The 14,467-nt window shown below is 43.4% G+C and overlaps 1 pseudogene; it reads right to left on the bottom strand.

Moving 5' to 3' along the window:
* The window catches only part of LOC112236600, a 26,829-nt pseudogene extending 12,690 nt beyond the window's left edge, over nucleotides 1-14,139 (bottom strand).
* Between the last annotated feature and the right edge of the window lie 328 nt (nucleotides 14,140-14,467).

Here is a 14,467-nt window from a genome sequence, read left to right as displayed (position 1 = left end):
AGACAACAAGAGACAGAGACATAAACAAAGAGAAATGATGGATGGTTGACCTCATTAAGACCATAACCAATAGGATAACCAACATTCACTCTAGGGGTGGCCCTTAAAAGGGCCAATGCTAACAATTCAGGGACAGTTCAGCCAACTCAACTGGTCAGACAACTAAGATGTTAAAAGTTAAGATGGTGCCTATCTTTCCCCTTAGTTTGGAATTGTGGCCAGTACGTATAGTGGAACATGTGTGAGAAGAACTGTATAGACAAGATCATGTTGTAGAGCTTTACTTGATGCAGTAGGTTAGAATAAACAAGACGAAACCCGTCTGGACGAATCCCAGGAAGATCCTAACAGCAGAGAACGGATCCACACCTGGGGAAAACATTTCACACATTTTTCACACATTTTTCACAAGTATTTTCAAAAGTCTTTAAGTACAAAACTCTAAACTGATAACACTTGTAATACCCCCTATCTTCTGTTCAGAACCTTTGATTGTGCATTCATTGGAGTTTTACACATCTTTCACCCCTGAGTCACTCATGCAAAATCTACTGAAATACCATGAGAACATTTAGTTTAGTCATCAATACATCAGATGACTAAATGCTCACCATTTAGTCATTTAGTCATTTTAACTAATGTTAAGTCCAATAGCAAAACACATGAGATACACGTTTTAAAAACTGTTATTTTTGAAGTGCTGAACGCACAAATATTAGATGGTAAATGTAATTTTCCATACAGAATTTGAATATAACTTGACATGCACAATTTTAGTTTCATTATCCTTATACAATACATACAGTACTACAGTACACAGAGTACAACAGTACATACAGTACGTAGGTCAAATAATCAGATATAGTGGTATTTTAAAGCAGTCGGCTACGGTAAAAATGTGCAATGTATTATATACTGTATAATTCCAGGTATTTCAGCAGTGCATTGTACACTACGCTATAATGGTAGCACATAAGGAGTCTTTGTCCTATTGAAGCACACTGGCTGATGGAGACAGATGATGTAATATTTACAGCCACATCCATACATGATTTGGTTTTACTTTCCAATATAAATTGATGTCAAACTGATACATTTGTGAGGTAAATAAATAGAATGTTTTGGTGTTCAGCAGTTATTAACAAACTATATATAAGCTAATAGTACTACACCGGCTCTGCCGCTCGTCAGATGTGGCAGGGTTTGCAGACCATTACAGAGTACGAAGTGAAGCACAGCCGAGAGCTGCCTAGTGACACGAGCCTAACTGCTTCTATGCTCGCTTCGAGGCAAATAACACTGCATGAGAGCACCAGCTGTTCCAGATGACTGTGCGATCACGCTCTCTGCAGCCGATGTGAGTAAGAGCTTTAAACAGGTCAACATTCCGCAGGGCCAGACGGATAACCAGGACGTGTACTGCGAGCATGCGCTGACCAACTGGCAAGTGTCTTCACTGACATGTTTAACCTCTCCCTGTCCGAGTCTGTAATACCAACATGTTTCAAGCAGACCACCATAGTCCCTGTGCCCAAGAACACTAAGGTAACCTGCCTAAAGGACTATCGACCCATAGCACTCACGTCTGTAGCCATGAAGTGCTTTGAAAGGCTGGCCATGGCTCACATCAACCCCATTATCCCAGAAATCCTAGACCGACTACAATTTGCAAAAATCGCCCCAACAGATCCACAGATGACGCAATCTCTATTGCACTCCACACTGCCCTTTCCCTCCAGGACAAAAGGAACACCTATGTGAGAATGCTATTCAGTGACTACAGCTCAGCGTTCAACATCAACACCATAGTGCCCTCAAAGATCATCAATAAGCTAAGAACCCTGGGACTAAATACCTCCCTCTGCAAATGGTCCTGGACTTCCTAACGGGCCGCCCCCAGGTGGTAGGGGTAGGTAACAACACATCCGCCATGCTGATCCTCAACACAGGGACCCCCCAGAGGTGCGTGCTCAGTCCCCTCCTGTACTCCCTGTTCCCTCATGACTGAACTGCCAGGCACGACTGCAATACCATCATTAAGTTTTTCAATGACACAACAGTGGTAGGCCTGATCACCGACAACGACGAGGCAGCCTAAGGGGAGGAGGTCAGAGACCTGGCCGTGTGGTGCTGGGACAACAACCTCTCCCTCAACGTAATCAAGACAAAGGAGATGATTGGGGACTACAGGAAAAAGAGGACTGAGCACGCCCCCATTCTCATCGACGGGGCTGCAGTGGAGCAGGTGGAGAGCTTCAAGTTCCTTGGCGTCCACATCACCAACAAACTAACATGGTCCAAACACACCAAGACAGTTGTGAAGAGGGCACGACAAAACCTATTCTCCCCAGGGGACTGAAAAGATGTGGCATGGGTCCTGAGATCCTCAAAAGATTCTACAGCGGCATCATCAAAAGCATCCTGACTAGTTGCATCACTGCCTGGTGCAGCAACTGCTCGGCCTCCGACCGCAAGGCACTGCAGATGGTAGTGCGTCCAGCCCAGTACATCACTGGGGCCAATCTTCCTGTCATCCAGGACCTCTATACCAGGTGGTGTCAGAGGAAGAAAAATTGTCAACGACTCCAGCCACCCTGGTCATAGTCTGTTCTCTCTGCTACCGCACGGAGTGCCAAGTCTAGGTCCAAGAGGCTTCTAAACAGCTTCTACCCCCAAGCCATGAGACTCCTGAACACCTAATCAAATGGCTACCCAGACTATTTGCATTGACCCCCTTCTTTTATACACCACTGCTACTCTCTGTTTTTATCATCTATGCATCGTCACTTTAATAACTCTACCTTCATGTACATTAATAACTCTGCCCAACACATTGACTCTGTACCGGTACCCCCTGTACATAGTCTCCACATTGACTCTGTTCCGGAACCCCCTGTATATAGTCTCCACATTGACTCTGTTCCGGAACCCCCTGTACATAGTCTCCACATTGACTCTGTTCCGGAACCCCTGTATATAGTCTCCACATTGACTCTGTTCCGGAACCCCCTGTATATAGTCTCCACATTGACTCTGTACCGGTACCCCTGTATATAGTCTCCACATTAACTCTGTACCGGTACCCCCTGTATATAGTCTCCACATTGACTCTGTTCCGGAACCCCTGTATATAGTCTCCACATTGACTCTGTACCAGTATCCCCTGTATATAGTCTCCACATTGACTCAGTACCAGTATCCCCTGTATATAGTCTCCACATTGACTCTGTACCGGTACCCCTGTATATAGTCTCCACATTGACTCTGTACCGGTACCCCCTGTATATAGTCTCCACATTGACTCTGTTCCGGAACCCCCTGTATATAGTCTCCACATTGACTCTGTACCGGAACCCCTGTATATAGTCTCCACATTGACTCTGTTCCGGAACCCCCTGTATATAGTCTCCACATTGACTCTGTTCCGGAACCCCTGTATATAGTCTCCACATTGACTCTGTACCGGAACCCCCTGTATATAGTCTCCACATTGACTCTGTACCGGTACCCCCTGTATATAGTCTCCACATTGACTCTGTTCCGGAACCCCCTGTATATAGTCTCCACATTAACTCTGTACCGGTACCCCCTGTATATAGTCTCCACATTGACTCTGTACCGGTACCCCCTGTATATAGTCTCCACATTGACTCTGTACCGGTACCCCTGTATATAGTCTCCACATTAACTCTGTACCGGTACCCCCTGTATATAGTCTCCACATTGACTCTGTACCGGTACCCCCTGTATATAGTCTCCACATTGACTCTGTACCGGAACCCCTGTATATAGTCTCCACATTGACTCTGTACCGGTACCCCCTGTATATAGTCTCCACATTGACTCTGTACCGGAACCCCCTGTATATAGTCTCCACATTAACTCTGTACCGGTACCCCTGTATATAGTCTCCACATTGACTCTGTTCCGGAACCCCTGTATATAGTCTCTACATTAACTCTGTACCGGTACCCCCTGTTTATAGTCTCCACATTAACTCTGTACCGGTACCCCTGTATATAGTCTCCACATTAACTCTTTACCGGTACCCCCTGTATATAGTCTCCACATTGACTCTGTACCGGTACCCCCTGTATATAGTCTCCACATTAACTCTGTACCGGTACCCCTGTATATAGTCTCCACATTAACTCTGTACCGGCACCCCTGTATATAGTCTCCACATTAACTCTGTACCGGTACCCCCTGTATATAGTCTCACTATTGTTATTTTACTGCTGCTCTTTAATTACTTGTTCATTTTCATTTCTTATTCATATCTGTGTTTGTTTTTACTGCATTGTTGGTCAGGGGCTCGTAAGTAAACATCTCACTGTATTCGGGGCATGTGACTAATAAACATTGGATTTGATTTAATTACATCATTTTGGTTCGGTATCAGATTTGAGCAGTTTGATTAACTGCTAGTTTATTATGCTGTAAACCAATGACAAGAAAATCATATCAAAAGTGAAGTGAATATCGCATCTTGAAAAGCAGATACTGAGATTGAATATGCATCCGAATTAAAAGAGTGATTTGGTGAATTTAGTGAATTTGTTTGTTGTACTTAGTCATTTGAAAATGTGCTTAGTGTTTCGAAAAAATCTGCCATTTTGTCCCGAGAACCAAGGGCTCTCTATGGTGTTGTAGGTCAGGGTGTGACTAGGGGGTGTTCTAGTCTTTTCATCTCTATGTTGGTGCTCTTGGTATGGTTCCCAATTAGAGGCAGCTGATGTTGGTTGTCTCTAATTGGGGATCATACTTAAGGTGTCCCTGTTCCCACCTGCATTGTGGGATATTGTGTTTGTGCTTGTTGCACCACCTAGTCACGGGTCGTTGCTTGGTTTGTTGAGAAGTTTCACTTTAAATAAATATCTGGAACTCAAATCACGCTGCGCCTTGGTCCGTCCATTTTGATGATATATTTTGTGAAAATGTACCACAAACAAAGTGATTGAAAGAAAACGGTGTGACTTTATGTTACTAATGCCATGCTTTATGTTACTAATGCCATGCTTTATGTTACTAATGCCATGCTTTATGTTACTAATGCCATGCTTTATGTTACTAATGCCATGCTTTATGTTACTAATGCCATGCTTTATGTTACTAATGCCATGCTTTATGTTACTAATGCCATGCTTTATGGAGGAATATTGGCATGTGTCTGTGTGTTTTTGCATATATCTGCGCGTGTGTGTCAGCATCTGTGTGTGTACCTCCAGTGCAGATGATGCCTTTGATGAACCAGCAGTTGGAGTCAGTCTTGGGGAGATACCGTGTGGGAAGTTGATATCTCTACCCAGGAACCTCACCATGTCAGCAGCCATCTCTATCCTGTATGGGAAGGGGTTATGGTTAAAGTCTCAGTCGTGTCTCCTTTTCACCTCATTTAACACCATGTCAGCAGCCATCTCTGTCCTGTATGGGAAGGGGTTATGGTTAAAGTCTCAGTCGTGTCTCCTTTTCACCTCATTTAACACCATGTCAGCAGTCATCTCTATCCTGTATGGGAAGGGGTAATGGTTAAAGTCTCACTCCTGTCTCCTTTTCACCTCATTTAACACCTGATTTACTTAACAAAAGGCACATCTCAATAGGTGGTCCAGGTCCGTCATGACATCACAAGTGGAGGGGTGAGTTTTTCCTCCTCCGTCCTCTAATGCTCCTCTATTGATCCTCAAGCAAAGGGAGAAGGCCGATGACCTCAGATCAACTCCTTGAGTGGCCTACACCATGAAGTATGCAGTTCTTTCAACAACTACAAAAAACTATTCTGCTCACAACATATTTTTTTAAGTGTGTGTACTATTTTAACACTTAAAGTTCAAACATGGCTAGAGTGCGTCGTTAACATTAGTAGTAGGAGTACTAACCCTAACCTCACCATGTCAGAAATATGTCTATCCAGTAGAACAGGGGTGTCAAATATACAACCCACAGGTGGTTTGAGTTTTAAAAAATGATTTTTAAATGGACAAACTCAATATACTTTAGAATCAGTGGTGTAAAGTACTTAATAAAAATACTTTAAAGTACTTTAAAGTACTACTTACAGTGCCTTGCGAAAGTATTTCGGCCCCCTTGAACTTTGCGACCTTTTGCCACATTTCAGGCTTCAAACATAAAGATATAAAACTGTATTTTTTTGTGAAGAATCAACAACAAGTGGGACACAATCATGAAGTGGAACGACATTTATTTACTAGTAGGCTAGTTGAGAACACCTTTATTTAACCAGGTAGGCTAGTTGAGAACACCTTTATTTAACCAGGTAGGCTAGTTGAGAACACCTTTATTTAACCAGGTAGGCTAGTTGAGAACACCTTTATTTAACCAGGTAGGCTAGTTGAGAACACCTTTATTTAACCAGGTAGGCTAGTTGAGAACACCTTTATTTAACCAGGTAGGCTAGTTGAGAACACCTTTACTTAACCAGGTAGGCTAGTTGAGAACACCTTTATTTAACCAGGTAGGCTAGTTGAGAACACCTTTATTTAACCAAGTAGGCTAGTTGAGAACAAGTTCTCATTTGCAACTGCAATCTGGCCAAGAAAAAGCATAGCAGTTCGACACAAACAGCAACAACAGAGTCAATAACACAGTAGAAAAAGTCTATATACAGTATTTGCAAATGAGGTAGGATAAGGGAGGTAAGGCAATATATATATATATATATATATATATATATATATATGAATGTGCAAGTAGAGATATTGGGGTGCAAAGAAGCAAGATAAATAAATAAATACAGTTTTGGGATGAGGTAGTTGGATGGGCTATTTACAGATGCTAATTTTGACGGAGAGGAAATACATCCTCATTGAAGACAGCACACGGGGCAAAATGAGTTTGATACCACTGCGTTAACCACCAATATCATCAACATACCATGTCACCATATAACCGTTATCCTAACCTCACCATGTCAGCCACATGTCTGTTCTGTACGGATGCAGTAGTGTTAGGGTCACTCTCCCATCCTACCTGTGTGTGGGCCTGAGGTCCCAGGTTTTCCCGTCTGTATCCAGTATTACATAGTCAGCCAAGCCGGCTCCAGACATGTTGGTCCTCACAGGGTGGCTGAAGCCCTGGAACAGATCACAGAACTGTTTAGACAGGGTTAGGAGTGTGTGTGTGTGTGTGTGTGTGTGTGTGTGTGTGTGTGTGTGTGTGTGTGTGTGTGTGTGTGTGTGTGTGTGTGTGTGTGTGTGTGTGTGTGTGTGTGTGTGTGTGTGTGTGTGAAGCCCTGGCAGAGTTTAGAGTTGAATAATAATTCTGTCATTAAAACATCATGTTGACATCATGGACGGTCAGTCCTTCATCCATATTTCCATCTATAACTTTGTGGTTGCATTTCTCCAGCATCAAGCCTCAGCTGTTTCCTCCAAAAAGGGTTGGAGGTAACCACTTTCTTGTTGTTTGAATCCCAGATTGCCCCTTTAAATCGTCAGTGTCCATGTGGCCAGTGGCCTGGGTGGCCAGTGCCCAAAAGTGAATACAGTATTGACACATATAAGTCATTGTACATTAAATCATCCATGTACCTGGAAGGCCAGGTTGTGGGTGTGTCGGGCCAGGTTCCCCCAGAGAGCCACTCCCTGAGGCCTTGACCCTGTGGACAGCATGGGCCATGAACAGCACGGAGCTGTAGATGGTCCCAAACAGAGGAGACACCTGGAGAGGAGAGATGGGCGGGAAAGTGAGATGGAGAGAGCAGAGAGGGAGTTCAAGATGGTGAACAACGCAGAAATAATGAGGCATAAACCTATTCACATCCATGTTTGACAAATCTCAGTCCAAACGGTTTCCGCAATCCGTCAAGAATCAAAGGATGATGCTTGGTTGGACTTTGAAAGTATTTTTATTTTTCAACTTATCGCACACACACACACACACACACACACCGTATGTATTTACCTGTGTTGGCTTGACATTTCCCGCTATCTCTCCCCTGTCTATAGCCTCCTGATAGGCCTGGTAGAAAGATGTCTTGGGAGAGTCTATAGTGACTGTCAACACGGCATCGTAGGCCTTTAAATTAAATGAATGAATCCATTTTATTTGCCAGATTTAGAACACACATACAGTTTCCTCAGTCATGTGAGTACAACAATACACACATTAAAAAGGGATTGAGGATTAAAGTCAGACTAGTAATCATCGTTATTAGATGGGCAACAGAATAGACAGCTTGGGCAAGAGGGTGTCAATGCGATACAATTCAACTGAAAATACATACACTATGCAACAAATACGCTTTACATATGCTGACACACAACAAATACGCTTTACATATGCTGACACACAACAAATACGCTTTACATATGCTGACACACAACAAATACGCTTTACATATGCTGACACACAACAAATACGCTTTACATATGCTGACACACAACAAATACGCTTTACATATGCTGACACACAACAAATACGCTTTACATATGCTGACACACAACAAATACGCTTTACATATGCTGACACATAACAACTACCAAGACTGATCACCTTGAGTAGCTTGCTGTTGCTCCTCAGGGCAGGGTAGGTGACATTGTGGTAGGGTAGGCTGTAGAGTAGCGTGTCGTAGGGTAGAAACACCAGGGATCCCTCGGTCAGTCTCATGTCCTTTGCTGTTTCTAGCAGGAGCTTCTGAGGTCCCCCTCCGATCAGGGCAGAGTGCATACACATGATCACCACTAGGGGGGAGTGACGAGAGAATACAGGGGAAAGTGGAGAGAAAAAGAGGAAGAGCTTATAATTATTTGTTTTTTTGGGGTGCTTTATCCTGTTTATCCTGTTACACACAAGTGTGTAATGAAATGTGTCTTGTATATCCCAACTCCCCTGAGACACCCGCAGGAACTGGGGTCATGATTGTCCAGCGCCCCTGGAGCGATTGGGGTCAAGTGGCTCGGTCAAGGGCACAACTACAGATTTTTCCCCATGTCATTCATTGTCTTTCTGGGATTCGAAACCAGCGACCATTTGAATACTGGCCCAAAGCTCTTACCTCAAGGCTACGTGCCTATAGCTTACTGGTAATCTAAGAAATTAACTTGACTTGACTGAATAAGTGAATGTATGAGTTCCACCATATCACAACCGGTCACACTTTTTGAAGTTTTCAAACTGAACATAAGTTTTTCTCGATAGTGTGAAGTGGCTTCCTCTCTTCAAAAGATTTAGAGTCAAAGTAGCATTCCTCCTTGTGTATGATATCAGTACTCACATCGTAGGTCCTCCACCTTCTTGAGCTTGGCCAGGGTCTTCCTGACACTACCAGGGTCGTTACCGATGGTAACCACCAGCCTCACCGGCATCCCATGACTCCTCAGAGAGTTGGCCACCTGCAGAAAGGTCAGAGGTCATAGTTCCTTATTGGACAAAGTTACAGTATAAAAGTGCCCAATGCAGTAACATTCTGTTAAAATAAATAAATAATAATAATGATGATAACAACAATAACAATAATAAACATTGTATTTTATTAGCGCCCAACGCAGTAACATTCTGTTAAAATAAATAAATAATAATAATGATGATAACAACAATAACAATAATAAACATTGTATTTTATTAGCGCCCAACGCAGTAACATTCTGTTAAAATAAAGAAATAACAATAATAATAATAATAAGAAGAAGAATAACAACAATAACAATAATAAAACATGATTATTATTATTGGAAAAAGCCTTTTCGTCTGACGTTAAGGCGGCGTTAATGCCGAACTCTCACCATCTGTTAAAGCCTTCGCTCTTCTCTTTTCAAACCCACGATTGGTAATTGACCTGTTTTATATGAGCTTGCTTGCGCTGAGGTGGGCATCCTGAAAAACGTGCGCCAAAGTGCCAATTTCAGTATAGTGGGAATGGTTGGTCTAATGGTTATGGATTTTCACAACGAATGCGCAGCCTATCCAGCCGTGACGCACTGTTTCCCACATGCAATTGGAACACGAGAGATGTGCTTTTTGTGCCCATAAACCTCGTATTTAGACACGTAAAAAACAAGTGTTTTATCCCATTTCATTTCATTTAATTAAAAAACAAGCATAGTCTTCCCTCCTCTCAATGAAGGCTTCTTTTTTTTGTCCTGCCTAGTGCATTGGCCAAGTCGTCAAGACTATGGATAAAGGGTTTGGCTCATGAGACGCTTTGAAATAAATCTTAATCACCAAAGCTTTATGAAAAGATCAAGTTTGGGAGAAACAAAACAATCATCGGACATCTATGTAGGTTATCTATGTAGGTTATCTATGTAGGTTATTGTTGGTTATTTTAGGTTATTTTACGTTATTTTTCAATATGTCCATCGTGGAACGAGAGATTAGATAACCTGGTGACACTGGTGTTTATAAATATGTCAGTTATTTTTCTGTAAAAATGGTTTGTTTTCCATTTTGTTGATTAGAAAACAAGCTCTTATAGGCCACCCTTACTCTGCTATAACGAAAGCTGGTTCAACAACCGTGTGTCTGGTGTCTGTCTTATCCTGGCCATACATTAGCCAAGTAGTGTGTCTGGTGTCTGTCTTATCCTGGCCATGCATTAGCCAAGTAGTGTGTCTGGTGTCTGTCTTATCCTGGCCATGCATTAGCCAAGTAGTGTGTCTGGTGTTTGTCTTATCCTGGCCATGCATTAGCCAAGTAGTGTGTCTGGTGTTTGTCTTATCCTGGCCATGCATTAGCCAAGTAGTGTGTCTGGTGTCTGTCTTATCCTGGCCATGCATTAGCCAAGTAGTGTGTCTGGTGTCTGTCTTATCCTGGCCATGCATTAGCCAAGTAGTGTGTCTGGTGTTTGTCTTATCCTGGCCATGCATTAGCCAAGTAGTGTGTCTGGTGTCTGTCTTATCCTGGCCATGCATTAGCCAAGTAGTGTGTCTGGTGTCTGTCTTATCCTGGCCATGCATTAGCCAAGTAGTGTGTCTGGTGTTTGTCTTATCCTGGCCATGCATTAGCCAAGTAGTCGGTCCATATAAGGCTTCTAAATGGTTTACTCCTGAGGCCTTTACAGTCACATTATTCACAATGTAACCTTTATTTAACTAGGCAAGACAGTTAAGAACAAATTCTTATTTACAATGATGGCCTACCCCGGCCAAACCCTCCCTATCCCAGACGACACTGGGCCAGTTGTGGTCCTCCCTGTGGGACTCCCGATCACGGCTGGTTGTGCCACAGCCTGAGACCGCTGCGCCACTGCAGTACATATTCCATTCGGCTTGTATTCATCTCCATTTCATAACAGCACCTCGTTTCAAGTTTTAATGTCACATGCACAAGTGTGTGTGTGTGTGTGTGTGTGTGTGTGTATGTGTGTGTGTGTGTGTGTGTGTGTTTGTGTGTGTGTGTGTGTGTATGTGTGTGTGTGTGTGTGTGTGTGTGTGTGTGTTTGTGTGTGTGTGTGTGTGTGTGTGTGTGTGTGTGTGTGTGTGTGTGTGTGTGTGTGTGTGTGTTGTGTGTGTGTGCGTGTGTGTACCTTGATGGAGGTCTCCACCCAGCTCTCCTCTGAGGAGGCAATGATGCCAACTTGTGCCCAGCGGAAGTGCTGCATGAGGCTGATCAGCACCCAGGTGGGTCGGGGCATGGAATGGGCAAGGTAGGGTGGCTCCGCACATCATCCAGCTCATAGCCAACACATCCCCACGAAAACACCGCCTGGGGAGAGGAGAGAATAGAATGGAATATAACAGAATGGAATACAATCCATTACATGAATAGATTCCAAGACATTTCCTACCCACCTTGTTCCAGCCCTTGCCCAGTAGCGATGCAGCGTCACAGTACCCAGGGTTGGCCGGCCCGATGAAGCCTGTAGCCCTGGTGAATTAATGAATGAACGTCTCAAGTCGCCCTGTAGGACCCTGACAGGATTTTTTTGGACATATTGTAAAGAAAAGTAATGTACATTACAACAAACCTGGTATAGAAGCCCATGAACCCATCCAGAGCCCTGGAAGTCTCACATTTCTCTTCCAGAATGACATAATCAAAAGTGGCTGCCAGTGAGAGGACAGGGTCTCTATTGATACATACCAGACAGATCAATCGATTAGTTGATCAAAGGCATCCATAGACATTTGAAAATTAGGGACAGATACCTTTAAATAAACAAGATTATGTTCGGAATAAAAAGTATTTGTTGCATTTTTTCCCTGCATAACTTAAGTAAGCATATTTCATAAACTAATCGGCCTTAGCAACCAACAACTAATCAATTCGGAAAAACGTGTGTTGAACTCATCCCTACCTGCTGATTCTGGTAACAGTTGTGTTGAACTCATCCCTACCTGCTGATTCTGGTAACAGTTGTGTTGAACTCATCCCTACCTGCTGATTCTGGTAACAGTTGTGTTGAACTCATCCCTACCTGTTGATACGGTTGACTGCCAGCTGGGCCGCCACACTCGGCAGCGCTTTGGAGAAGAGAGGGTCACATGACCACGGCCCTACCACCCCGACACGGAAGTGAGCAGCGTGAGCAGGGGAGGGTCCAATGAGCCAAAGGACGGCAAGCAGGAGGAACCAAAAGACACCATACTGATAGCGAGGGAGCTGGAGGGAGCGAGGGATGGAAGGAAATAGAGGGGAAGAGATAGGGAGGGGGGCGGGGTGTGCCTTAGGGTGGTCAGGGGTTGTGTGTCCGTGCGCGGCCCATGTCCGAGTTTTGCTGTGGAAGGCACAGAGCGGTGGTCGCATCTCAAGGATAACACACGCTATGCACACGCCAAGCCGCTGCTCCACGCGTGTCACTGCAGTCACAGGTCCTTAGATGACAAAGCTCTAACCGTGTCGGCCCCAACGTCCTGAAGATCTGAGACAATAGGAGGACCATCAGCATTCACATATTGTGACCAATCAAAATTGGTTTATATTGTGTTCGCATATCCATCTGTCAGAAAGTAAAAGCAGCCCCTACAAGATCATGTCATGTTGACAAATCACCTGTCTAACCATTCCTTCTACACACTGTTTCTACACATTCCTTCTACACATTCCTTCTAACCATTCCTTCTACACACTGTTTCTACACATTCCTTCTACACATTCCTTCTACACATTCCTTCTACACATTCCTTCTACACATTCCTTCTACACATTCCTTCTAACCATTCCTTCTACACATTCCTTCTACACATTCCTTCTACACATTCCTTCTACACATTCCTTCTACACATTCCTTCTACACATTCCTTCTACACATTCCTTCTACACACTGTTTCTACACATTCCTTCTACACATTCCTTCTACACATTCCTTCTACACATTCCTTCTACACATTCTTTCTACACATTCCTTCTACACATTCCTTCTACACACTGTTTCTACACATTCCTTCTAACCATTCCTTCTACACATTCCTTCTACACATTCTTTCTACACATTCCTTCTACACATTCCTTCTACACATTCCTTCTACACACTGTTTCTACATTGTCATGAATTGGCAAAAGTTACTTCACACCGATGTCTGTAATTCTACAGGCTGTAAACGGCTCTACTAAAACTCAGGATTATCTGACTAAATATGACCGTGGATTTATCATCCATAATCCCTATCCCGCGTAGGCATCTCATATGAACCTTTGGAAAGACTGTGGCCTAACGATAGTTGTACGGTTTTAAATAATAATTGATCTAATGTTTGCATCAATCAATTTCAGGCTACTTGTTATTAGAAAGAACACATATGTTGATTATATTTTGGCTTTTGTGTGTTAAGCCTATGAAATATTGCCAACAGTAACTTCTTAACTCACCTTTGTTTATGGGTTAATATACAGATACATCACTTACCATGCTAGGAGGAGAAGGAGGACTAGGCTTACTTCAATTCTCCTCTATGGCGTTGCCTCCTCGGCACAAAAGTAGGCCTATCACAGAAAAGGAAAGTGTCAGCGAAGTCAAATGGATCCAAGTTACATCCTCAACGACACACAAAAACAACGGCAAGGTTTCACATACCAGCTCAAAGACTATTTGGCCTAAAGAAATGCAATGTTTTAAGACGCACATAACTTAATATTTTATTTGTATTTTGGCCTATCGAGCGAAAGTTCTTCCACTGGGCCCGGGGTGCGCCATACAAGTGAGCGGCAAATCTCATAATCCTCTCACCAGTATCATCTCAACGGAGAGTGAGGGTGTGTGACAACCTTTGCGACCTAGAACAAGTGACCCTTCAGATTATATCAAATCCAATCTTCTGCAGCCAGCTATGACAGGCCTGTAACACCTTCCTATGGCGCTGTGGGAGTTCTGATCGTGTAGATCCATCGTAGGCCATTAGGCTCATTTGTATGCTACAATGGTGGGATAATTGATAGCAACATAACAAACATATTCTACTTCTGAACTCTCTGGGACAGAACAGAACACCTGCAGGCTCTAGATTCCAACCTGGCATTCCATCTGGATCTCCCCTGTAGGCCGATATCGTCCATGGAGACTTTCTGATTT

This window comes from Oncorhynchus tshawytscha, unplaced genomic scaffold (genome assembly GCF_018296145.1).
Source record: "Oncorhynchus tshawytscha isolate Ot180627B unplaced genomic scaffold, Otsh_v2.0 Un_contig_5802_pilon_pilon, whole genome shotgun sequence".
Lineage (NCBI taxonomy): Eukaryota > Metazoa > Chordata > Actinopteri > Salmoniformes > Salmonidae > Oncorhynchus > Oncorhynchus tshawytscha.
The sequence above is the reverse complement of the archived record's forward strand: the minus strand, read 5'-3'. Positions and strand labels throughout refer to the sequence as shown.